We start from the raw sequence: 24,886 nt of genomic DNA on the forward strand, positions 1-24,886 counted from the left end.
CACAGGACAAGGCTCACCCTCCCTGTAATCCTGTCATCACAGTCTGTCAGCTTGTGGCTCTACCCAGAGACAAGGACAAAACAGTCCAGGAGGACATGGCTGAGGAGTGACTACACCAACGCCAAGTGCACATGGGCTGAGCTGCACCTGACACTGCCCATGCAACTCAGATCCCACAGGCTCCTCCTGTCCCATGGACACTCAGCATGGGATACACAGATTCTGGAAGGTTCTCCATCTGCCATTTATTTCTTCCACAATAGTGCAAGAATTCTCAATCCTTTAATTTACCTATCAATCAAACCCATGGGTCAAGGATGTGAACAATCAAGTCAACATTTCAGATTCTTAGTCTCAGTGGGGACAAGAGGAGCTGCAGCTCAGGGCAGCAGGGAGCTGACAGGATGGAGATGTCCCCTCCTGTCTGCTGGACCAGGAAGGTTGGCTGTGCAAGGGAGCACAGGCAGTGCAGGGACAGGGTCCTGGTGTGCAGGGGTGCGCAGGGCTCCCCACTTCATGTTGTGCCCACAGGAGTAAGCAGACAGCTTCAGACATCTGTTGTTTTTAAGTCAGAATGTGTCCCCACAAGGCAGCTGCCTGACGCTAAAGAACACGAATCATGAACAGTCAACACATCTCAAAGGCGTCACTCATCCACAGCTCTAAATCTGAGCCCCACCCTCCCCCACCCAGTCCTCTCCTCTTGCCTCAGCCCCAAACCCAAGCCTCCAGGTGTCACCTTTTCAATCCTCCAGAGAGGAGGCAGAGTTCTCGATGCTGTCTCTGTCTGCAGTAGAAAAAATAAGAAGACACTCAGGAGACTGGCAGGTGAGGCTCAGGGGACTATTATGGTCTGGCTGAGCTCCCCACCATCTCCAGCTTCATCCCAAGGGCCTCAGGGAAATCCTGTCCCACACACTTACCTGCAGCTAGAGCATAGTCTCCTCCTTGTCCACCTGTGAGAAGAAAAGCTGTGAGAGACCAAGGAAGACTCAAACCCTAAGAAGGTTCCAGAACTGACAGCAGCTCCAGTTAGAGACAGGAACAACGAGGGTGTGCATGTGTTTCCCATTAATGAGGCAGAGCACACTTCTAAAAGGGGCTGAGAGAAAACCCAGGCCCTGCCCTCTCCTACCTGTGTTTCTCCTCCTCTTCCTCACAACAGCCACAATGATGGTCACAGCTCCAAGGACAACCAGAACAGCAATGATTGCCATGATGGGGACCTTGGACTCAGGAGACTCTGGGAAGGGAAGGGAAAGCAAGGGAAGGGGAGGGTCATGACCCCAGCTCTCAGCCCTGACCTGCTCATGGCCTGCAGAAGGCTCCAGCTTTCCCTGAGCCCAGCTCTGCACCCACACCCTCCTTACCCCATCTCAGGGTGAGGGGCTCAGGCAGACCCTCATGCACCACATGGCATGTGTAATCCTGCTCCATCCCAGAAGGCACCACCACAGCTGCCCACTTCTGGAAGGTTCCATCCCCTCCAGGCCTGGTCTCCACAAGCTCCATGTCCTGGGTCAGTTCCTCCCCATTCAGTTGCCAGGTCAGGGTGATGTCAGCAGGGTAGAAGCCCAGGGCCCAGCACCTCAGGGTGAAGTCACCTTTAGGTCTGGGGTGATGGGTCACATATGCCTTTGGGGGGTCTGAGGAGAAAAGTTGGAAAGGTCAGGCATCTTGCTTTCTTCTGGGGACTCAGCAGGGTCCATGAGACCTTCCTGGGAAGGGACTAAATGGGGTGTGGGAGGGTTGAACATCCCCTGTAGCTGAGATGCAGGGCCTGGATAATCTTATTCATGGGTCTTTCTAGAATCTGTGTGAAGGAGGTCAGGGTCAGAGACTCCAGGTGTCCCTCTAGGGAAAGTGACCTCTCCCCTTGACAGGTGGGCAGAGCCTGAGCACCTGTGCAGCCATTCTCCAGAGGCCTTGGGTGTGGCTAGAGAGCAGGGCCTGACCAAAGCCATGGCTCACACAGGACCAGAGACCGAGGGTCACCTGCCCTGGTCATTTCAGGGATCTTCTCTCCTTCCCCCCGAGACACCTCGGAGCTGTCCTGAGAGAAAGGTGAGCCTGCGAGTGTCAGTCTCTGATAAAGGGTAAGGAGATCCAGGAGAGAGAAATCTCTGCCATGTGCAAGAGAGAGGGAGAGAGTGGAAAGCCATGTCAAGAGGAGAGACACCCAGAGTTCCCTCTAAGTCAGGGCACAGACAAGGATGTACACTCTCCACCATCTTATTTGATGCACTGCTGGCTCATGTTAGCTTTCAGAGTTAGACAAAAGGAAGGCAGATAGGGGTGAAAGTAGGAAGACGACACGTGGCTCTCTCCAGACAACACGATTCTTCACTTAAAAGACCCAGGTGAGTCCACGGGAAACTCAGGGATCTAAACAACAGATATTGTTGCAGGACACAAAACCAATATAAGAAAAGCAGGCTTCATCTACACAAACACTGTACACTCAGAGAAGGAAATTAGGATAAAGTCGCCATTGAGCCAAGGATATTTCTAACCAAGGAAATGAAAGACTCTAAATGGAAGCTTCAAGATTCTGTAAAAGATGAAAGAAGGTGACAGCAGACACTGGAGAGACAAGCCCTGCCTCTGGACTGGCAGATTTAATATTGTGAAGCTGACCATACTATTGGAATTAATCTACAGATATAATGCAATGCTATAAAAAATTCTGATTAATTTGATAGCTGTAGAAAAATACAGCAGACCAAGAACAGCCAAACCCTCCTAAGGAGTAAGAGCTGGAGGTGCTGGAATCCCGACCTCACATTACACTGCAGAGCCACAGTGACAAGGACACATGGACCTGGCATGAAATAGGGCAGGAGAATCAAAGGTATAGAGCACAGATCCTGCAAACGAACTGTCAAAGGTACATAGACTCCATTTTCAATAACAAATGCAAGACACACATTGAGAAAAGAAAAAGAGCCCATTCTACAAAGGACTCCGCAGCACAGTCTTTCTATCTGAGAAGCTGAATTTAGAGTCTCACCTTTCACCTTGTACAAAAGTGAACTGGAAATAAACACCCAAACTTCAGGAAGAAAACCTGGGGGAGTCCCTTCAAGATGGTGGGGTGGGCAGGAGCTTATTACAGAACAGCAACATCACAGGACCCAGCGAGGGACTAAAAACTCTTCACAGCAAAGGACTCAATCAGCAGCGAGAGCAGGAGCCACAGGAGGAGAAAGCCTGTCCCAGCTGCCCTGCAGACAAGGACTGCAGCCGGACTTTACAGAGAACTCCAGAAATTAAATAAGAAGCAATGAAAACTGCCTACCAACATGTAGCCGGGGAGCTCAGAAGACAGTTCTTTTTAGTACAAGAAAAAAAAAAAACCCCACAAATTGCCAATAACCATCTTCAGTGTGTTCAGTATCTTTCCCACCAGTGACAATCAGATCAAAGCTACTTAAGGACCAGCTGGCTCAGAGAGAGGAGCTGGGTCAGATGCCCTGTCTGCACCTGCAGTCCCAGGTGCTCTGTCGCCCTCTTCTGACCCCAGACAGCAGGCGCACACCTGGTGCACATGCAAATGTGCAGGTAAGACACTCACACACATAAAATAATAAAACAAAAATGAAAACGCACTTGGAGATAACACCTCATCCCAGTCAGAATGGCCGTCACCAGCAAATCTGAGGACAAATGACGGAGAGCATGTGGACAGCGAGGAACCTTTGTCAATGATTTAAACTAGAACTGCCACATGACCCAGCTGTTTTACTGTGGGCTTATACCCGGAGACCTCCACGCCATCCTGTAGGGATATCTGCACCTCCATTGTTAGTGCTGCCCCCTCGCTAGAGCAAAGAATTGGACTCAGTCCAGTTGTGCACCAACAGTTGAGTGAATAATGAAAGTTTGTTCTATATATAACATGGAACACTATTCGGCTGTAACAAAAGTCATCACAGATTACTCAGGAAAATGGATGGACTTGGCATGTGTAATATTAGTCGACGTCACACAGTCTGAGAAGGGACACCTACACAGTCCTGTCTCATATGTGGGAAATAGCCCACCTATGTGCATATGCAAAGAAGTGCCCCTGTGTACAGTGTAAGTTGACCAGGAGAGAGCAAGGAAGGGTAAATGATGAGCGACGGGAAAAGACTGAATGCAGGTGATCGACTTCAGTTATGAAACAGGATATAAAGTAGTTGTTTTCTAGTTCTAAGTCTGTCATTAATCTTCTTACTTGCCTGTGTGTTGGTACTGGGTGAGAGCGTGAATTGTATTTGATAATGAACAGCGAATCTCCACAGGTTTAAAATAGCCACTCTCGCTGTACAGACATTCACCGGGATGTACAGCATTCATCCTCATTAATTTAAGTCTGGTTTTTTTTGTCACTCTCTTTGTAATAAAAGTAGAAAGAAAAAAATTAAAATGAGGAAGAGAGGTGGGCATCATCCCAGCTGAGGGCTCATCTTCCTCAGGCCTGAGCCCAGCCTACAGTCTGAGGGAGGAGGTGCCCGCGGCCCCTGCACCTGTGCGCAGCAGCGTCTCCTTCCCGGTCTCCAGGTATCTGCGGAGCCAATCCACACAAGAGCCCTCCAGGTAGGCCTTGTCTCTCTCTGCAACACCATCCTGCTCCCACTTGCGCTGGGTGATCTGCGCCACCGCGTCCGCTGCCGTCCACGACTTCAGGTCTTCGTTCAGGGATATGTAATCACGGCCGTCGTAGGCGTACCGCTCATATCCACGGAGGAGGCGCCCTTCGGATCCCATGTGACATCCACACATCCACTGGAAGGTGTGAGAATCTGCGGGACCCCGCGGTCAGCCCCGCCCACCTGCCCCCACGTGATCATCCACGCCCGAGGCCGCGCCCACCCACGGGATCCTCAAAACGAAAAGCGAAACCGTCCCGGGTCACAGCTCTTCTCCCGAATCTTGGACTTGGGACTCCGGCCCCGGTGTCGGGACGTGGAGGGGACGTGAGCTCTGACCGCGGTCACTCACCGCCCTCGCTCTGGTTGTAGTAGCCGATCAGCGTCCTCAGGGTCTCTCGGAAAGTCTGCGCCCTGTTCCTGACGATCAGCGTCTCCCGCTCCCAATACTCCGGCCACCCCTCCACCCAGAGAGCGCGCAGCTCCATTCTCGGAGTCTCCGCGTCGCTGTCGAAGCTCACGAACTGCGTGTCGTCCACGTAGCCGACTTCCATGTACCGGGGCTCCCCGAGGCCGGGCCGGGACACGACGGTGTGGAAATACCGCATCGAGTGTGAGCCTGGGGGCGGCGCGCGGTGAGACCCCGACCCTCCTCCCGGGACCCCGGGCAGGTGCGCGGGCCGGGAGGGGAGCAGGGCGCGGGGCTCGGGACGCGGGTGGAGCAGGGGCGGAGGGTCTGGTAGGCGACGCGGGGACGCGGCTTCCCCGGTGTCCCTTCCCCTCCCCGCAGAGTCCGTTTCCCTCCCGACCCCGCACTCACCCGCGCGGGTCTGGGTCGGGGCCAGGGCGGCCAGGGCGGCCGCCAGCAGCAGGAGCAGCGTGCGCGGCGACACTTGCCCCATCTGGGATCTGGGCCAAGTCTGAGTCTCGCATCTGCTTTGCCTATATAACCTGTGCCCGAGGCGAACCTGATTGGTTCCCCAGGATCGTGCCACCCAATAGGGGTTGAGTACGGCGTACTTGTCATCAGTGTCCCGGCAGAAATACCTGACACACCCCAGACCTGGACTGGAGACTAAAACTTTGCACTAAACACTTAAAAAATTGGAACCGAATAAGAGTGCGGCCTTATAATAGCTCAGGGCTGATGGAAAGGCCGGATCATTCCTCCTCCTTGACATCTGGGGCTTTCAGAGTCCTGGGACCTGCACAGGAGACTGAGGAGAACTGAGCTCCCCAGTCATCCTCTGCTGTGTAGCAAGGCAGCCAAGCTCAGCATCTGAGACACCAACCACTGATTACTTCCCACAGTGTGTGACACCAAGACTCTCTGGGTGATCCTGGCTCAGGAAGTCTCCCAGGCCACGGTTCAGCTTTCTTGCTGTGTTTTCTCAAGGCTTCACTAGAGCTGGGTCACATGAGGTCACGTGGCTTCTTCATGTGGCAGCTGAATGAAAGGGGCTCAGGTTCCTGCTGGCTGTCCCCAGGCTTCCTCTGTCCCCATGTACCTGGGACTCTCTTGAGACTGCTCTCCATGCAGCAGCTGGGGGGGGGGGGCAGGAGGAGAGGGAGACAGAGTGAATGATTGAATATGTACAATATATTCAACATCCAATCCCAGATCACAGTCCGTCCCCTCTGCTTCCTCCATGGGGGAAGGGAGTGAGCAAGTCCTCACCACCAAGAGGATGGAATTCATCTCGCACCTGGCAAGGGCAGAGCTGAAAATCTGTGGAAACCCTCACTAAAATACAATGCTACTTAGACATCCTGTGAGTCTCAGGCTTACTGAAAGCATCTTGATTATAATAAAGTTCCTTTTAAAATCTAAGATAAGGGTTCTCTGTGTAGCCCTGGCTGTCTTGGCTGTCTCAAATTTAAAGAGGCCAGCCTGCCTCTGCCTCCGGATTGTTGAGGTTTAAAGACATGCACCGCCAAGCAAGTTAACATAATGTGTGTCTTAGTCACTGTTCTGTTGCTGAGAAGAGACACCATGACCACAGCAGCTCATGTAAAAGAGCGTCTAACTGTCACAGTCCAGAGGGCTGGTCCATGGTCGTCACGCTGGGAATGATGTCGCATGGTGGTGTTGGAGCAGCATCTGGAGTTCTGCATCTGGCTCCTCAGGCAGCAGGAGCAGAGCCTCTGGGCCTGGCTCGGGCTTTGGAAACACACTTCCTCCAACAAACTCACACCTCCTAATTCATTCAGATAAGGCCGCTCCCTAAGGACCAAGCATTCAAACCTAAGGGCCCATGGGCGCCATTTTCATTCAAACCCCCACATCCCACCCCTTGGCCCCCCACGGGCTTGTAGCCACAGCACAGTGCAGAAATGCATCCAGAGCAACTTCCAAAGGCCCCAGGTCTGTCAGTCTCAACACTTTAAAAGTTAAAAGTTCAAGGTCTCTTCTGAGACTGAGCACAATCTCTTCACTGTCATCCCTGTAAAATTAAAACCAAAAAGCAGGTCACATATTGCAACGCGCAGTGGCACAGGATGTACATTACTGTAGTGGAAGTTTTGGTGTCTTTAAAACTCAGTTATGATCTTCCTCGTCAGCTGATAATACTCCTGCCAACATGGTAACTGTTTTAAGACTTGACAGACGTATTCTGCAGGAAATGTGTCAGGCACCAGCCCCACAAAGCGGCACAGTTCAAGAAGGGTTGAGTATGACCAGGAAAGCGGCTGTGGTGGGCAGACTAAGTACCTTAAAAGAGATGCTTATTAAACAAAAAGGAAGGGTAAAGAACCCCCGGGACAGATTAAACAATGCTTTAGAGACTTTAGATTTTCTGAATGTTGGTGATGAAGGGACAACAGCAGCTGAGAGACACTGGGTTATAGAAAAAACTGAGGAACTAGGACAATCAATTTACCATAAAGACTTATCGAGCATGGACTGGAAACCTGCAACAGTTTTGAGGTGGGGCCGAGGCTATGCCCACATTTCTATAGGGAGTGAAAAACTGTGGTTGCTGACAAAACTAACAAAGATTAGATCCGACCAGGAAAGACCTTAGTACATAATATTGAATATGTTGGTACAGCAAGAGAATAATAAGGGATGCCTGGTCCTTATAACATGAGATTCTCTCTTACAGCCTGGACATTACAGCTCAAACATGTGTAACATTGATGGCTTACACCTGCTCAAACACAGGGCAGACGCTTACCTTTAAATAATTTGTACACCTTGAATAATCCATATATATATGCACTTATATCAATACTTGTGAAAATTTGCTTATTTTCAGAGAATAAAACAGATAATTATGAAGACAAAGCAGGTAGCCCGGGTGATTCAGCCTCAGAGACTGCCTCACTACTGTTTCCTGAGGAAACTGCATGCACATCAACTTTAAAAAGGGCTAGCCCCAAGGATCAATCCAAACAAGACTGGACAAAACAGATACAGCTAGCTTTTGCAGTGCTTGGCCAATATCTTATTTTTCTATGGTACCCAAAAGATGTTTCCCCCCAAACAGCAAAAAGTAATTTTGAGAGAACGATGCCCCTATTCCCAATAGGTGGGGTGGTGGGTTATCAATGTTCATTTTTGCCTAGGGGGGTTAGTTGCAAGCTAAAAAGAGTTTCATTTAGGAATTTCTTTCTTCTAGCCTTCTTTCTCACTCATTTTTCTATCTTATCTAATGTTAAGGAAAAAAAGGGGGGGGGGGGGAGAAGGGAAGATATAAGAGAGGATATAGATTTGTAGACTAAAAAGTGGATTATTGAATCTACCAGCCTCAAATATTTATATTTGTATTCAAATATTTCACACTGGTGTTGTTGACTGATGTAAATTTAAGGTTTTTTTTTTCCTTTTTCAACTTTTGCTTTATACACTGTATATGGTATGTTAATGGAAACTTATATTGTATATTGTATGTTGGCAGAAACTTAAGATCATTTTGTTTGACATTTATTTAATGTATTATACATGAACAGCTTATTTGAAAAGGTGAAAAATAACTGTTGTGACATGTTCAGGATGGTCAGAGATAGAAATTGGTAACTGGTCACTTATAAATCTTACTAGATACTAAATTACTTAATTATAGAATAAGCTTCATTTAATTTTTTGTATATGTTTTTCAAACGAATAGATAGATAGATAGATAGATAGATAGATAGATAGATGGTCTTCAAACACTTCAGAGTTCCACAGAATATGACATTTAATAATAGAGGGCTTTTATGACAGAGACACACCTGTTCCTGGCAGCACCTCCAGTCTAATCATGCGGGCATCAAGAAACGATAGTGGCAGAACAGCCACCGGACTGAGGAACTTTGCTTATCTCTACTGCTGATGACAGAATGACCATCCACTATGATCAAGCCAGATACTGAGAAATTGGCTGCCCAGCCTTGCAGAGACCAGGTGCCTCAACAGTGGAGAAGGAACTTGTCACTGTCCAGACAATCAGCTCTCTGTCCTATCAATACTTTTGGATGTTGCTTGCCTGTACTTCCTTCATATTAGGTAGTTTTTCCTTCTGGGGTCTCTGGTGGGGTTGAAGACTAGATAGCCACAGTGCTAATATAAGTTTAGTTAAAAAAAAAAAACTTTAGACATTAGGATAAGAATCAGTAGCAAAGGATACATAGTGGAAACATCTTAAAAATTGTCAACTACAAATGGACTGACTGGTCCCTGTAAATGTGACTTACTGCATAATTCTTATTTCATTGTACATAGCTTATTTTATTTATTAGAAAGGGGGAGATGAAGGAGAGATAAACATGCTTTTGTTTAAATCACAAGTGGGAGATGAGAAAAGACTTGTGAGAGAGCAGGTGATGTTCATAAGCAATACATTTTTTTTTAAAGATTAGGATTTTGTAGTGTTGTAGCCTGTTTAGCCTACTTAAACGCTATGGCCCCTCCGTTGAGACCTACTTTAGTTCCTAGTATAACTGTGGTCTGTGCGTCTGTGAACATGGCTGCCCCTTTGCCCTGAACTCTCCAGCGGACCTCAGCTTCTGCTTCGTTTGTTTTTCTTTCCCAGGATGGATTTGTTTGTTGTCTCTAATATGCTCAGAAAACTGTCACTTTCACTCCATCCCTATACTCCCCATCAACACAGGGATGTCTGAGGGCAGCCAGCCTGGGATTCGCCCTCAGAACCTGTGTCAACTGCCTTCTTGAATTCTTGGTATCTCGCTCACTGCACAGAGCATTGTGCAAACTCTAGACCTCAGAAGCCTCCGAGTTACTGCTTGGAAACACTAAGGAAAGGGTTCTAAGAAGTCCAGGGTGGCCTGGCTTCTTCACTCAGGCAGTGTTGTGTGGCAGCAGCCCTGCCAGGTGCAGGAGGCAGCAGCGTTGATGCACACGCAGAACAGAGTCAGGGCTGAGGTGACTGGCTTCTCAGGCTGTGTCTGCTTCTTTCCTTCACTGTCTGTCTTCAATGGTGGGGTGACCAGAGACCTCCCTCCCCCATCTGCACTTACTTCACACTCTGCAGAGCTTCGGGGTTTACACTGCTTCATAGTCACTGTGGTCACCCACAGGGCACCTCTCACACAGGAACCTCTCTTTGGTTTTCTCAGTGTTCGAGCCTCACCCCAAGGCCTGCAGCCAGCTCAGGTGGGCAATGTGGACCTCAGCAGGCAGAGCAAGCTATGGGTTCCCCTGGGCCACTGGGGCCTTGGAGAGGCAGGAGTTCATGAGGAAATGCACCAGGAGGATGAGGAGGAGGGCAGTCCTCTCTGTTGTCAATTTTGACCTCAGCTTCTGGGTATCCACAGCCGTCTCCTGCAGCTGGATGCACCTGCAGACCTTGTGGTTGTCACGAGGTAGATTGTTCATGGTTTTACTGGCTTGGTGGCCTTCTTGAAGCCATGTGGGAGAAACAAGTGTCTACAGTGCTGCCAGGAAGTCTTGGGGGCATCTCTTCTCAGTTGCTGAAGTAGCAAGTATCCAAGGCTGGAAAGCTAGTGAGGGTGAACTCAGTACCATTTCTGAGTGAGGAGCAGCCGAAGGTCAAAGGTTACAAGCAAACTGGATCCAGGGTATTGGGAGAAGTGTCCTCTGATTTATGCAAAACAAAGACTTGGAGACCCTCATCTCTACATTGTAGTTAGGTCTGTGTTGAACTCCTTCCTGTGGCAGGCAGTTCAAACTGGTCATGGTCCTCTCTGGCCATGAGGTGCTGGCCCAGCAGAATGTAGGCCAGGCTGAAGCCACAGTGGCAGGTGTGGTTCTCAGGGCGCTGTGCAACTGCCTTGAAGGCTCCTGCATCCGGTACATAAGGTGGCAGTTTAGGCATCAGATGCAGGTGGTGCTGCCTAAGCAGACTGGGGGAGCGGGCATGGGGTTCTGGCTGATCTCCAGGCTGAGTGCCAATGTGGGGTCACCTCCTGGCAGGTTGGGGGGGTAGGTGTTGCTCATGCCATGCAGCTCAGTTGTGCAGGACCAGGAGACCTCGGTGGTAGCACCGCTGGCTGCACTCTGGTGACTGCTGCATGGAGAAGGCACCAAGATCCAGAACGAGAATCTGAGGCAAAGTTGTCTCCTCTCACCAGAAAGCACGAGGCTGTGTCCTGTCCTCTCACCTTTGAGCTCCGTGGACAGGTCTGTGTGCATCAGGGATCTGCATGCCAGGGTGGCTAGGTGGCCTGCCAGTGCTGAGATAAGGGCACCTCAGCTCCTCCTGAGCTCACAAACCCAGTGCCAACTGTGCCACCTGCTGAGGCCTCCAGGTGCTCATGGGAATCAGGTGCTGCCATGGCCCATGCTCCCAGTTCCTGCTGTGGCTTCTTGCTGGGTCACTAAATCAATGGTCTTGCTCCAGGGCCCCATGTCTGAGGCCTGCAGGTCTAAGTGTGTGGTACCCACACTCCTCCCCCAGTTCTATGCCCAGTCGGTTCCAAGTGTAAAGCCACACACAGAGAACTGAGAAAATGCCTTCCCTGCCACACACAGGGTTTCTCTGTGTAGCCCCGGCTGCTCTGGACTCGCTTTGTAGACCAGGCTGGCCTCAAACTCAAAGCCATCCACCTGCCTCTGCCTCCTGAGTGCTGGGACTAAAGGCATGTGCCATTACCTCAGGCTCTGAGAATGTTTTATGTTCTAAAATCTGGGAGAACCTAGCTGGGCCTTTAGTCCCAGCACTCAGTAGGCTGGCAGATCTTTGTGAGTTCAAGGCCAGGCTCGACCACCAAATGCGTTCCAGAACAGCCAAGGCTACACAGAGAAACCCTGTCTCGAAAAACTAACAAAGAAAGAAAGAAAGAAAGAAAGAAAGAAAGAAACAGCGGGGCATGGTGGCACACGCATTGAATCCCAGCCCTAGGGAGGTGGAGGCAGGTGGATAGCTGTGAGTTCGAGACCAGCCTGGTCCACAAAAGTGAGTCCAGGACAGCAGAGGCTACACGGAGAAACCCTGTCTCGAAAAACCAAAAAGAAGAAGAGGAGGAGGAGGAGAAAAGAAAAGAAGAGAAGAGACCAGAAAAGAAACGACACTGGGGTAGCCTGCCATGGTGGATCAGGAGACCATGGGGCACTTTCCTCTCAGAGACAAGGGCATCATCCCAGCTGAGGTTCTTCTTCCTCAGGACTGAGCTAAGGGCAGAGGAAGGAGGTGCACGCGGCCCCTGCACCTGTGTGCAGCAGGGTCTCCTTCCCGGTCTCCAGGTATCTGCGGAGCGACTTCATGCACTTGCCCTCCAGGTAGGCCTTGTGTGTCTCTGCAGCACCAGGCTCCTCCAACTTGTACCTGGAGATTAGAGCCGCTGGGTCCGCCGCCGTCCAGGATTTCAGGTCTTCATTCAAGATGACCTAATCGCGGCCATCGTAGGCGTGCTGAAGGTACCGGTGGAGGAAGCGCCCGCCGACCCCACGTGACAGCCCTACTCCACCTCCTGGATTGTGTGAGAGCCTGGGGGACCCCGTCGTCAGCCCCGCCCTCCTGCCCCAGGTGAACGTCCACGCCCTCCGGCCCCGCCCACCCGCGGACTCCTCCAAACTGAAAGGGAAACAATCTCGAGTCGCGCTTCTCCTCCCGAACCTCGGATTTGGGACCCGGGCGTCTTGGGTCCCGGTGTCGGGACGTGGAGGGGACGTGAGCTCTGACCGCGGTCACTCACCGCCCTCGCTCTGGTTGTAGTAGCCGTGCAGGGCCCTCAGGTTCCCTCGGAAAGTCTGCTCATAGCCCTTGGCTCACAGTGGCTCTCGCTCCCAATACTCCGGCCCCTCCAGCTCCATCCACTGCGCGCGCGGCTCCATTCTTGGAATCTCCGCGTCGCTGTCGAAGCGCACGAACTCAGTGTCGTCCACGTAGCCGACGATAATGAACCGGGGCTCCCCGAGGCCGGGCCGGGACACGGCGGTGGTGAAGAACTGCAGCGAGTGTGAGCCTGGGGGCGGCGCGCGGTGAGACCCCGACCCTCCTCCCCGAACCCTGGGCAGGTGCGCGGGCCGGGAGGGGAGCAGGGCGCGGGGCTCGGGACGCGGGTGGAGCAGGGGGCGGAGGGTCTGGTGGGCGACACCGGGACGCGGCTTCCCCGGTGTCCCCCTCCCGTCCCCGCAGAGTCCGTTTCCCTCCCGACCCCGCACTCACCCGCGTGGGTCAGGGGCGGGGCCAGGGCGGCCGCCAGCAGTAGGAGCAGCGTGCGCGGCGCCATCGTCTCCATCTGGGATCGGGGCGAGTCTGAGTCCCGCGGGCTGCGTGGACTTTGTAACCGGTGCCCGCAGCGAAGCAAAGTGCGCTGACACAGAAGCAGAAGTGAAACTGGGGAGACAGGGAATTCTAAGCCCTGGGCTTCCCCAACCCAGACCTCACTGGTTGGCGACTTTGCCTGACTTTGTGCTGAGGGACAGAGCATGTTTGTCATGGTGTCTGACCCAGAAGCTGCCTGGACACCAGGAGAGACCCGAGGTCAGGCTCATGTTGTCCTTTCTTCAGCCCTTCCTCTTCTCTTCAGAAGTCGGACCATGGAGTCAATAGCAATGCAGATGAGAGATGCTTCTCAAAGCAGAGGCGCTGGCCTGCAAGTTCCACACAAACCCACAGAGACCGGACTCTTGTCACCTGCAGCCCAGCAGATATACGGAGCCCTCATTAAAAAATGAGGGAAAGAGGAAAAGAAATGATGGGGGATTGCGGTGGGGGGGGGGGAGCTGGAGAAATAGCTCAGAGGTTAATAGCACTGTCTGCTCTTCCAGAGGTCCATGTGTAACATATAATGAGGTATGGTGCCCTCTTCTGGCGTGCAGTTGTACATGCAGACACAACATTGTATACATAATAAATAGCAAGTCTTAATTTTATTTTTAAAGACAGAGAGCTGGGTGTGGAACACCTTATATCCCAGAACTTCAAATAGGCAGAGGCAGGCGGACCTCTGTGAGTTGGAGGCTAGCCTGCTCTACAGAGTGAGTTCCAGGACATCCCAGGCTACACAGAGGAGCCCTGTCAGTGAAAGAAAGAAAGAAGGAAGGAAGGAAGGAAGGAAGGAAGGAAGGAAGGAGATAGAGACCAGCTGCCTGGATCACCCTAGGTTCCTCTGTGGCAGTCTTGGTGTCCTTGGGGGAGAGGTCCCAGGGCAGCATCAGGTTTTGCTCCAGGCTCAGAAGGCCCAGCAGACTTCTCTGTGGAGGAGGAACTTGGGAGACAGGCCTACTTCGTCTAAGCAACTCCTCATGTCCTGCGTGTCCACAGCTTAGACAGTGGCTGGCAAGCTCTACTTGGAGTTCTGTGCCCCATCATCTCTGTGGAGACCTTGGGGTCACGTCTAGGAGCTGGGGTTTTTGTCTTTCATGAGAAGCTTTTTTCATTAAATGTTTTTTGTTTTGTGTGTTTTTTGAAATGGTTTCTCTCTGTGTAGCCCTGGCTGGCCTGGGCTCTCTGTATAGACCAGATTGGCCTTGAACTCATAGAAATCAAGGTGCCTCTGCCTCCCTGAGTGCTGGTGTCATGGCTCTGGCTCACCTCCTTCAGATTCAGCGACGTGATGACAACTTGGTCATGCTCACGGCAATTCGTAGTTTGGTTCAGGAGCATGCAACACAGGCTGCAGTTGCTAAAGCAAACCAAGCAAAAGAGGGCTTGCCTGCTGCTTTAGACAAACATATTCTTGGCTTTGACACAGGAGACGCAGTTCTTAACGAAGCTGCTCAGATCCTGAGGCAGCTGCACATCGAAGAGCTCAGCTACAGACGAAAATCCATGAAGCCATAGTGGCTGTCCAGGCAATGGTTGCCGATCCAGAGACAGACCACAGGCTGGACAAAGTCTGAAAATGAGTACCTGTCGCGCCCGCCTCGCCAGCAAGGAAGACGCCACAACAGGATCCTTCTGAAGCACGCTTTATTGGGGATACTCCATGATGCCTGGCTGCGCAGCTGACAGCTAAGAACGGAAGACCCAGAGCACAGAGCTGGCGCCGCTTATATAGAGCAAAGGGAGGCCTGTGTAGATTGGATTGGTTCGCGTCTCAAAGCTTCATTAGCATGGCTTTTGGCGGGCTTCATGCATGCGCATGAGAGTTGTTTACCACTGCTGAGTTCAAGGAGAACCCGGAAACCGGCGCCATCTTGCAATGGCGAATGTCGGCTCCTGACATCTCCCCCTTAAATATTTATTAAGATGCATGACAAGAGATGGGTGACGATCAAGCTTTGCTTTCTACAGCGCAGCGATCAAGACACCGAAAGAGGAAATGGGTGTCGATCAAGCCTTGCCTTCTACAGCTCAGCGATCAAGACGCCCTTAGGAAAGTGGGGGAGTCACCTTGTCTCGTTCGATGAGGTAAGACTCAGAGACGTGCAAAGGCTGACATCCCAAGATGTTTCCATGCCTTCTCTGGTGCAATGGGACAAACCCTCAGAGTGCAAAGGCCATGAGAGCAGAGAAGAAATGCATCAACAACTTATCAGGGGGAGACGAGCGCAGGTGGTGTTGAGACAGCGATAAGCCAGAGAGACAATGCAGTCGATCACATGATTACTCTTTCAAAGCGCCAGCCATATGCTTGGGGATTGTCCTAATTCAATAGCTGCCTAAGCTTGCACAACCATAGCACTATCATGTGCTCTCTTTTCTTTCTTTCTTTTTTTCTTTCTTTCTTTCTTTTTTTTATTTTATTTTGCAAAAACACCAGAAACAAATACAGGCAGAGATAAGCATTAGAATTCCCAATACAGCACTCCCTGCCCATTCCTTAAAGAAATTAAAAGCATCCTTAATCCAGTCAACAAAAGCTCCCATGGAAAGTGGTTCTAATCTAGTTTCATTCAAATTAGCAATAGACATTAGCAGATCTTTGGACAATTTTTCACCTTCAATAGTCCAGTTGCCTTTTAGATAATTAGACAACAACATACTCTCATTTCTAAATGAAGAATTATATGCCAATGGGGTTATGCAAAGGCCCCGCATCGAGGACACACATGACAATTGGATAACATTGAACAACTCATCCGCTTGGCTTTGTACCAAATCTACGCGCTTATTAACCAAGAGAATTCCTGATGCCAAATGTGAATCAATCTCTCGTTGGACTGCTAGTGCTGTTGCAGATTCCTCGACCACCTCATTGATGACCGCGACAGTTTGGACCTGTTGAGTCATTCCAGCAGCCGCTGAGATGACTATCGCGGATATAATGGCTGCAGTTACTCCAAAGTCCTTTTTTGTCTCATAGGATTTAGAATGGGAAACGTCTGTTCGTTCGCTTCTACTGGAACGGGGACAAAGGTTGGCAGTTTTACCACAATGGCAGTGTCGTTCTTCTCATCTTTTCCATTCCAACATTCCGCTAGAAAGCAAGTCCTTTCAGTAGAATTGCAATTCACAAAGTTATTTTTTGGTTCCTTCAGCATTAGGTTTGAAACAGGGTATTTCCTGATCACATTGATAAAAATGTGGGTAGAACTGATGATTTGCTATGCACTGGCATCGGCACCGGCCGCGTCTCTGTCACTGCCCATAGTTGGACTGTCTCTCCTGGGTTGGTTATCAGCGTCAGCAGTGTCGCTCCCATCAGTGTAAGTTTCTTCCATAGTAGCATCATGCTCGAGTGCCTTCACAATTCTTGTTAATCTTGTTGGTACTCAGATAGGATTCTCTTGATCCTGCGGAAAAACACAGATAGCTCCCCTGGATCTTATTATTACTGGATCCGGGCCTTTCCATTGATTAGAGAGAACATCTTTCCATTTTACTTGTTCTCTGATAGGTGGCGGAGACATAACATGTCTGTCCGCCTCAGAATGTCCTGCTGTATCCAAATTTAAAAAATTTAAGGTAAATAAGGCAAGGGAGATAGTGCCTTTAGGTCCCATAGAGTGGCCTATTCCCCCTTTTTGTTTTTGTAAATACATTTTCAGGGTGCCATTGGCACGTTCCACAATCCCCTGTGCTTGGGGATTGTAGGGTAGACCCGTGCGGTGTTCTACACCAAGTCGCTTGCAAAATTGTTGAAAAGTTTTTGAACTGTATGCGGGACCATTATCAGTTTTTAGGATTTGGGGTTTACCCCAAGCTGCCCAAGCCTCCAGGCAATGGGTAATCACATGTGTTGTCTTTTCCCCTGCCAGTGGTGAAGGTATAACACCAGAGCAGGTATCTATAGAAACATGAACATATTTTAATTTTCCAAATGTAGAAATATGTGTCACATCCATTTGCCAAATATGTAATGGTAAGCCCCGCGGATTAACTCCGATGGTTGGCATGGATCGGAATTCAGCACAATTGTTGCATTGAAGAACAATATCTCGCGCTTCGGCACGGGATATATTAAATTTTAATCTCAAAGTCTGAGCTGGTACATGATATAGATCATGAAACTGTTTTGCAGCATCAGAATTTATACTTACCCATAACATCTTTCGTGTGGCTTCATCAGCAATGGCGTTGCCCTTAGTCATAGGTCCGGGCAATAATGTATGTGCTCTGATATGTTGTATAAAAAATGGGTTATGTCGTTGTTGAATCTTAGCCCTTATTTCTGAAAAAAGGTGGGCTACCGAACTCTTGGCATTGATTGGTCCTGCAACTTCAAGTGATTTAACAGCATTGACCACATAATGTGAGTCTGAAATAATGTTTATGGGGTCTGAAAATTTATCGAGCACATAGGCCACCACTGCACATTCTACTAATTGTGGAGAATGTAATTGAAATTGAATTTGACAAGGTTTATTATCTATAACATAGCTACCAATACCTGTTTTGGATCCATCTGTGTAAATATCAATACCATTGGTTAAAGGTTCCGGCTTAGTAATCCTTGGAAAAATAAGGGCATTAGTTAAGGCGAACTGAAGTAATGGATGTTTAGGATAATGATTGTCAATAATACCAGGGAAAATACATCTAAGAATAGCCCAAGAATCGATGTTGGCACATAACACCTGAATTTGATGGGCAGTATATGGGCTAATAATAGTCTCAGGATAACGACCAAAATGGGCGATGGCCAATTGTAGTCCTTTATGGGCCAAGTCAGCAACACTAGTGGGATAATGTCCTATAATTTTTCCTGGTGAGACATGAGGATATACCCATAAGAAGTGTCCTTGCTGCCATAACATTGCTGTAGGTAGAGTAGGAGATGGCAAAATACATAATGAAAATGGTTGTTGTTCATTAATCCTAGTTAGTTGTGAGTCTTTAATTACTTGTTCTATTTTTTCTAATACCTTTTCTGCCTCAATGGTCAAGTGTCTAGGGGACGAAATATGAGAATCACCTTCTAATATTTGAAACAAAGGTTTTAATTCTGATTTAGATAATTTTAAAAATGGCCTAATCCAATTAATATCACACAACAATTTTTGGAAATCACTAAGAGTCTTTAACGAATCTCGTCTAATAGTAATCTTTTGAGGCGTAACTTTATCTGAATAAATTCTTGTTCCTAGGAAGTTTCCTATTGTTCCTTCCTGTACTTTCTCAGAGGCAATTTTCAGTCCCCTTTTTTGTAGTTCTTGACTTAGGTATACAAAAGCCTCTTGCAGCATTTCTTGATTATTACTACAAAGTAGAATATCATCCATGTAATGGCATATATGCAATTTTGGATATTTTTTGCGAACTGGATCGATGGCTTTTGCTACATAGAATTGGCACATAGTGGGACTATTTGCCATGCCTTGTGGCAATACCTTCCATTGAAATCTTTTATCTGGTTCTTCATGATTAGTAGAGGGTATAGTAAAAGCAAACCTGCATCTATCATCGGGATGTAGAGGAATTGAGAAGAAACAATCCTTAATGTCAATAATAACCAAGTCTCAATTTTTTGGTAAAGCTGATAAAAGTGGCAGGCCCTTTTGAATGGGTCCCATGATTTGCATTTGATTATTAATTGCTCTTAAATCATGCAATAACCTCCATTTTCCTGATTTCTTATATTTATGGTTGTGAGCCTAGCCTTTAACGGCTGAGCCATCTCTCTAGCCCCTGATTTCTTTTTAATTACAAAAATAGGCGTGTTCCAAGGTGATTGGGAAACCTCTAGATGTCCCATCGAGGTTTGTTCCTCTACTAGTAGCTTAGCTGCTTCTAATTTTACGGAGGAGAGAGGCCATTGAGGAACCCACACCGGATCCTCCATTAACCATGGTGTAGGAATAGCTTCTTCAATGGCCCCTAAGAAAAACCCAAACCCGTCCTATCTTCTTTAGGTTGTACGTCAACAGGGTTTAGTCGTCCTTGTAAGTTCTTTCCCAATCCTTTTCCAGGAATACAGCCCATATTCTTCACAATTTTCTGACTTTGAGTAGAATAATCATTGGTTAACTTAAAATTCATTTGTTTTAATAGGTCCCTTCCCCATAAATTTACTGGAAGAGGAAGGACATAGGGTTTGAAAGTTCCCTCCCTTCCTTCTTCGTCGTACCATGATAAACTGGAGGCACTTTTTGATGGAGAGGACTCATAACCTAATCCCTGAAGGGTCTGGGAGGCCTGCATTAAAGGCCAATTTTTCGGCCACCAATGAGTGGAGATGATACTTGTATCAGCTCCAGTGTCTAATATCCCAGTAATTTTTTTATTGTTCACGTATAACGTTAAGGTGGGCCGGTCACCCATTTCTAGGGAGACATACGTATGACCTCCTCCCGAGGAGCCAAATCCTTTATCTTTTCTTTGAACATCATGAGCAGTAAACAGTTTGTGCAAGCTGGGAAGAACTAGCAGTTGGGCAATGCGATCTCCCGGAGAGATAGATGTAATTCCTCGTGGGGAAGAACATAATATTTTAACCCGCCCCTCTGAGTCAATGACTCCAGGATGAATGATTAACCCTTTAAGTGTAGATGAGGATCTTCCTAGCACCAACCCTACCGTATCTTTAGGTAAAGGTCCAAAGAAATCAGAGGGTATGGGCTGGCACCCCACCTGTGGTGTTAGTACTGCTGTGGTGGTGGAACTGAGGTCTGGTCCTGCCGAGCCTGGAGTGGCTCTTCTGGGCCCGGGGGTCTGAATGACACCTTTGGCAGGTTCGGCTGGATGGCCCCGTACATTTGAGGGCCCTGGGGACGTGGGCCCCGCTGCCCGTTTTTTGGCAGTCGTTCAGGTCTGGTTTCAATTGGTTTGCCTTCTATGTCCTTTATAGACCTACATTCATTTGCCCAATGCTTACCCTTCTTACATTTGGGACAAATTCCTGGTATCTTTTTATTTTCAGGTGGTTTCTTTTGTTGTCTACACTGTCTTTTTAGGTGTCCTTTCTTTCCACAATTAAAACATGTCCTGTTACTGGACCTCTGAGCCACAAGAATGGCAGCCGCAATTCCCGAGTTAGACAGAGGGCCTCCGAGTTCCCTACAGGCTTTCATCCATGCATTTAATCCTTTTCCTTTCCAGGGTGTGATAGCATTTCTACACTCCTTAGTACATTGTTCAAATATCAATTGTTCCACTAAAGGCATAGCTGCATCAGGATCACCAAAGATCTTTCCCACTGTTTCTACCATCCTAGCTACAAAATCAGAGAAAGGCTCGTCAGCACCCTGAATGATCTTTGTTAAATTTCCAGCCACCTCTCCCTTGTTAGGGAGACGTTTCCAAGCTCTAATGGCATTATTATTTATTTGTGTGTATACTTCCACAGGTAAGGCCGTCTGATTTGCTGTCCATTGCCCCTGTCCTGTAAGCATGTCAAAAGTCCAGTGTGGCTGGCCTGCGGCAACATTGGCCTTAGCTTGATTCTGACAAAGATCATAGAAAATTGATTTCCAGTCCAAATATTGGCCCATAGTAAGGCAAGCCCTTACAGTAGAATGCCAATCATCGGGCGTCATGGCTGTGGCTGCCAGTCTCTCAATCTGTATCTGAGTATAGGATGCATTAGCACCGTATGCTCTGGCTGATTCAGCAAGTTCCTTTAACTGTTTATGTTCCAGTGGTCTGTGGAACCTTGCTTGATTCTCATCTTCAAAACCTGGGAATGTCTGCAATATTTTTCTCCTATCCTTGGATTTTTAAAAGATGTTTTTGCCCCTGTGGTTGTTTTAGGCCTTGCCTCAGATGCTGGAGGGGCCGATGGAGCATATGGAGGTGGTCTATACCTTTCTTCCTCATACTTAGCTGCTTCCTCCTCCAGCTCCTCCTCGTCTGAAGTGTCCAGCATTCCTGGCCCTGACATATCGGTTCTTTCTGACTCAGAAGAACTGGACTCAGATTCTGTCACCTGAAGATCTATGAATTCTGTTAAAGGATACAGACTCTTTTCTTTCCTCTTCCCTTTTTCTGGAATCACCTGATCTTTTTCTTCCTGTTCTAATTTACCCTTTTTTTAAAAAATCTTTTTATGTCTAGACTTTTCTCCCTTTCTATCTGATTCTGACATGCTCTCTTGATACTCTATTAATAGTTTCTGTCCTTCCTTTATTCTTTCTCCACATCTTTTGTCTTCTAAACATGCCTTTATCAGTTTCTATATAGGATAGGCACCTGGGCCCAAGGTACCTTGTTCCTTTTCTCCTGCTAAGTCTCATCCCAGTTTATCCCAACATGGTATAGTCAACGATCCCGAAACTATAAACCAAGGAGCTGCTCGATCGGCTTCTTTTATAAACCCCTTTAAGGTCTGTTCTGGAATCGTTAACTTCCTCTCTTTGAGGAGCTCCTTCAAAGCTTGCACCAATGTCTTTGATGAGGAGTTGCCCATGTTTCTCTTTTATCTACAAGAGCGGGCGGCCAGCACGGTTAGCTACCCGTGACTTACAGCAATTCTATGGCTCCCCACAGACACACTCGTGCCCTGGACGATGACAAATCAGACAAAGGCAAATTATAAGAACAACGATGACCAGACAAACGAAAATGAAAGCGTAAAGGAGAGGATGCACACCTGCAACAAGCATACCTTTCAGTAGAAAGTCGGATCCGATCCTTCCCGCGTGTCAGTTCTGAATCCTCCTCAAAGAGGGGTCTCCGCTGGTGCCTCGTTGGTGTTAATTCAGGTTCCCGGGTTTCGGCACCACTTGTCGTGCCCGCCTCGCCAGCAAGGAAGACGCCACAACAGGATCCTTCTGAAGCACGCTTTATTGGGGATACACCATGATGCCTGGCTGCGCAGCTGACAGCTAAGAACGGAAGACCCAGAGCACAGAACTGGGCCGCTTATATAGAGCAAAGGGAGGAGTGTGTAGATTGGATTGGTTCGCGTCTCAAAGCTTCATTAGCATGGCTTTTGGCAGGCTTCACGAATGCGCATAAGAGTTGTTTACCACTGCTGAGTTCAAGAAGAACCCGGAAACCGGCGCCATCTTGCAATGGCGAATGTCGGCTCCTGACAGACCATGTCCCTAAATCTGTAGCAGGAAGAGGTAACTGTAGTCAGCTGTGTTGGCTTCAGACTCCTGCGTAAGGAACACAGCACCTGGAGGCTGTAAAGGGAGCCGCCATCCATTTGCTAATTAAAAGAGAAATGGCTGCCAGTGGGGTCTCCAACTCGGCTACAATCTGGGCCCAGACTCAGCACTAGGAGTCCGTCCACCCAACTCTACTCCATCTGCGAGCTGCTGCACCAGGCAGAGGAGCCAGAGCCGCAGAACCAGACCCAGCAGCAGGCAGCTGCCCTTGAGGAGGAAAACCTGAAGCATGGCCACCATGGAAGTCCACACCCACCACTTGGAGCAGCGGCCGCTTTTGCCTATGTGGCTTTTTAATTTTTAATTATTTATTTACATGAATGTTGCCTGCATGTACACCTGAATGCTAGTAGAGGTCATGAGATCCCATTATTGTCAGGAGCCATAGGACCTTGCCTGACCTGCCCCAGTGGCTGAGAGGCCCTGCTGGCTGAAAGCCACAGCTGTCTGCATACTTGAGATAATTATTCTGCCTGGCAACTACAAAAGATCCAGCCTGACCTTGAGAAAGAGAACATTCGGTGTATCGAGACTTCTGTATAATCGCCCCACTCCACACCTGCTGTCCTTGGGCCTGGCCCAGAAGATTTTGTAACTTTCCACTGCATTCCTTCCTACCCCCCGCCCTCCCAGAAGCTTATTTTAAATTTGGATACCCCCTTACAATAAACGGCCCTCGACAAGCAATGTTTCCCTGGGCCCATGTCTCTCTCTCACCCATTGCTTTATTCACAGGTCGCGACACTCCTCTCCACTCCACGAATCACTGAACGGGGACAAGTGGTGCCCAACGTGGGGCACGAGGCATGGATCGCCCCCGGATGGATTAAGGGGATCCCGCTTGGTTTTTCATAACTCGTCCTGCGCGCCCGGCTGGTCTTGTTATTAGGTGAGTCATCCATCCGCATTTTCTCAAGAATGGGTCATTCTATGTCCAAGGAAGTCCGATTTGTTAAGGACTTAAAGGAAACTCTCAGAGAGAGAGGCATTCGGGTTAAAAAGAAAAACTTGGTGCAGTTCTTTGTCTTTATTGCTGATACGTGTCCATGGTTTATGATCGATGGTCCTACTATTCACTCTAAAAAATGGCAAAAGGTGGGCAGGGAACTAAACGCCTTAATTGAAAAAGAAGGCAATGATGCAGTCAAACACAGTGTATTCTCTTCCTGGGGGCTTATTAGAGATGTAATCGAATCGGCTGAAAACGATAGTGGCCAAAAACAACTTCTTTCTGCTGCTGAATTATGCCTGCGTGAGTCCCTCCCACCCTCTCGCCAATCTTCTCATGTCCCCTCCTGCTCTTCTATCCAACGGTCCTCTTTCACCCTGATTGATATGCCCCCTAATAGTTCACAGCCCGACCCCTTGCCCCCTTTAGCGCAGACCTCAGACCAGGCCGCTCCTCCACAACAAACCCTCCCTGTCTCTATCCCCCCTTCCTCTTCCCTCTACCCGACTCTGCCTCTCCCTGCTTATGAAGATCCTGCCTCCTCTATGGAACGCGGCTATTCCCCTTTCTGTGCGCCTGTTATCCCTCTTAACCGTAAGAATTCCAAGACTGCCTCTCCATCCACTACAAAGTCTTCTGCCCGCCCTGCTGTCCTTTTTGTTAATCCTGGAGATTCCCTTAACCCTGATGACGACGCAGCCCTTGAAGAAAAAGCCGCTCGATATCATTCTGAAGAGTGGCCACCTCTCTTCCCATCCCTTACAGCTTCACCCTCTAAATTGCCGCCTCCTGTTCTCTCCTATAACCAATCTCCTTCCTGCTGACATTCTTCCTGCCTTTGTAACCTAAAAGCCCATCTTCACTCCCAGCTCTCAGATGCTGCCGAAATCGCTCCCCTTCAAAAACAGCTTTCGTTTTTAACTTCTCGTCTTTCACAGACTTCAGTTTCCCGCCTTACTTTCCCTGTTACCCGCTCTCAATCTAATCCTGCTCCTCCCCCATCCTCCAGAGAGGCTGAGGCTGCGGGTGAAGATCCTGCACCCGCCCCATCCATCACACGCTCCCGTGCTCTCCAGCTGTGGCCCATCCCCGGGCCCTCCTCTCCCTTCATTCTTTAATTTCTCTGCCATCATGTTAAAGCCTCAGCTGCCACAACAGACCTCCCAGCCCCAGAAGCCGCTTCCCATGAAACAGGCCGTGGCTCGCCGGCTTCCCGGCAGGACCAGCCCTCCCAACGGCGGCTGCAGCTCCCACGGCCATCTCCCCCTGCCTGGGGCCTGCAGTCACTGCTGAGAACAGGCTCCGCTGAGCTGAGAGCATCTTGGCCACCGCAGCAGCAGCAGCATCAGGAGCCACAGGGGGCAGTGGCTATCGACAGCGTCAGGGGACAGAGCACCGAATGTCCCTGCTCATCTTCTTCCTCGTTCTCCTGAGCCCAGTGCCTGCTACGGGACAGAT

At 49.1% G+C, this 24,886-nt stretch overlaps 1 protein-coding gene and 1 pseudogene across 2 annotated transcripts in view; both read right to left on the reverse strand.

Moving 5' to 3' along the window:
• Positions 1 to 13,280, reverse strand: part of LOC127195982 (H-2 class I histocompatibility antigen, Q10 alpha chain-like) — a 64,340-nt pseudogene extending 51,060 nt beyond the window's left edge.
• The window catches only part of LOC127195980 (H-2 class I histocompatibility antigen, D-37 alpha chain-like), a 99,618-nt gene that overhangs the window by 65,593 nt on the left and 9,139 nt on the right, over positions 1 to 24,886 (reverse strand). The gene's annotated exons all lie outside the window — the stretch shown is intronic.

The sequence above is a fragment of the Acomys russatus genome, chromosome 11 (genome assembly GCF_903995435.1).
Source record: "Acomys russatus chromosome 11, mAcoRus1.1, whole genome shotgun sequence".
Taxonomy (NCBI): Eukaryota; Metazoa; Chordata; class Mammalia; order Rodentia; family Muridae; genus Acomys; species Acomys russatus.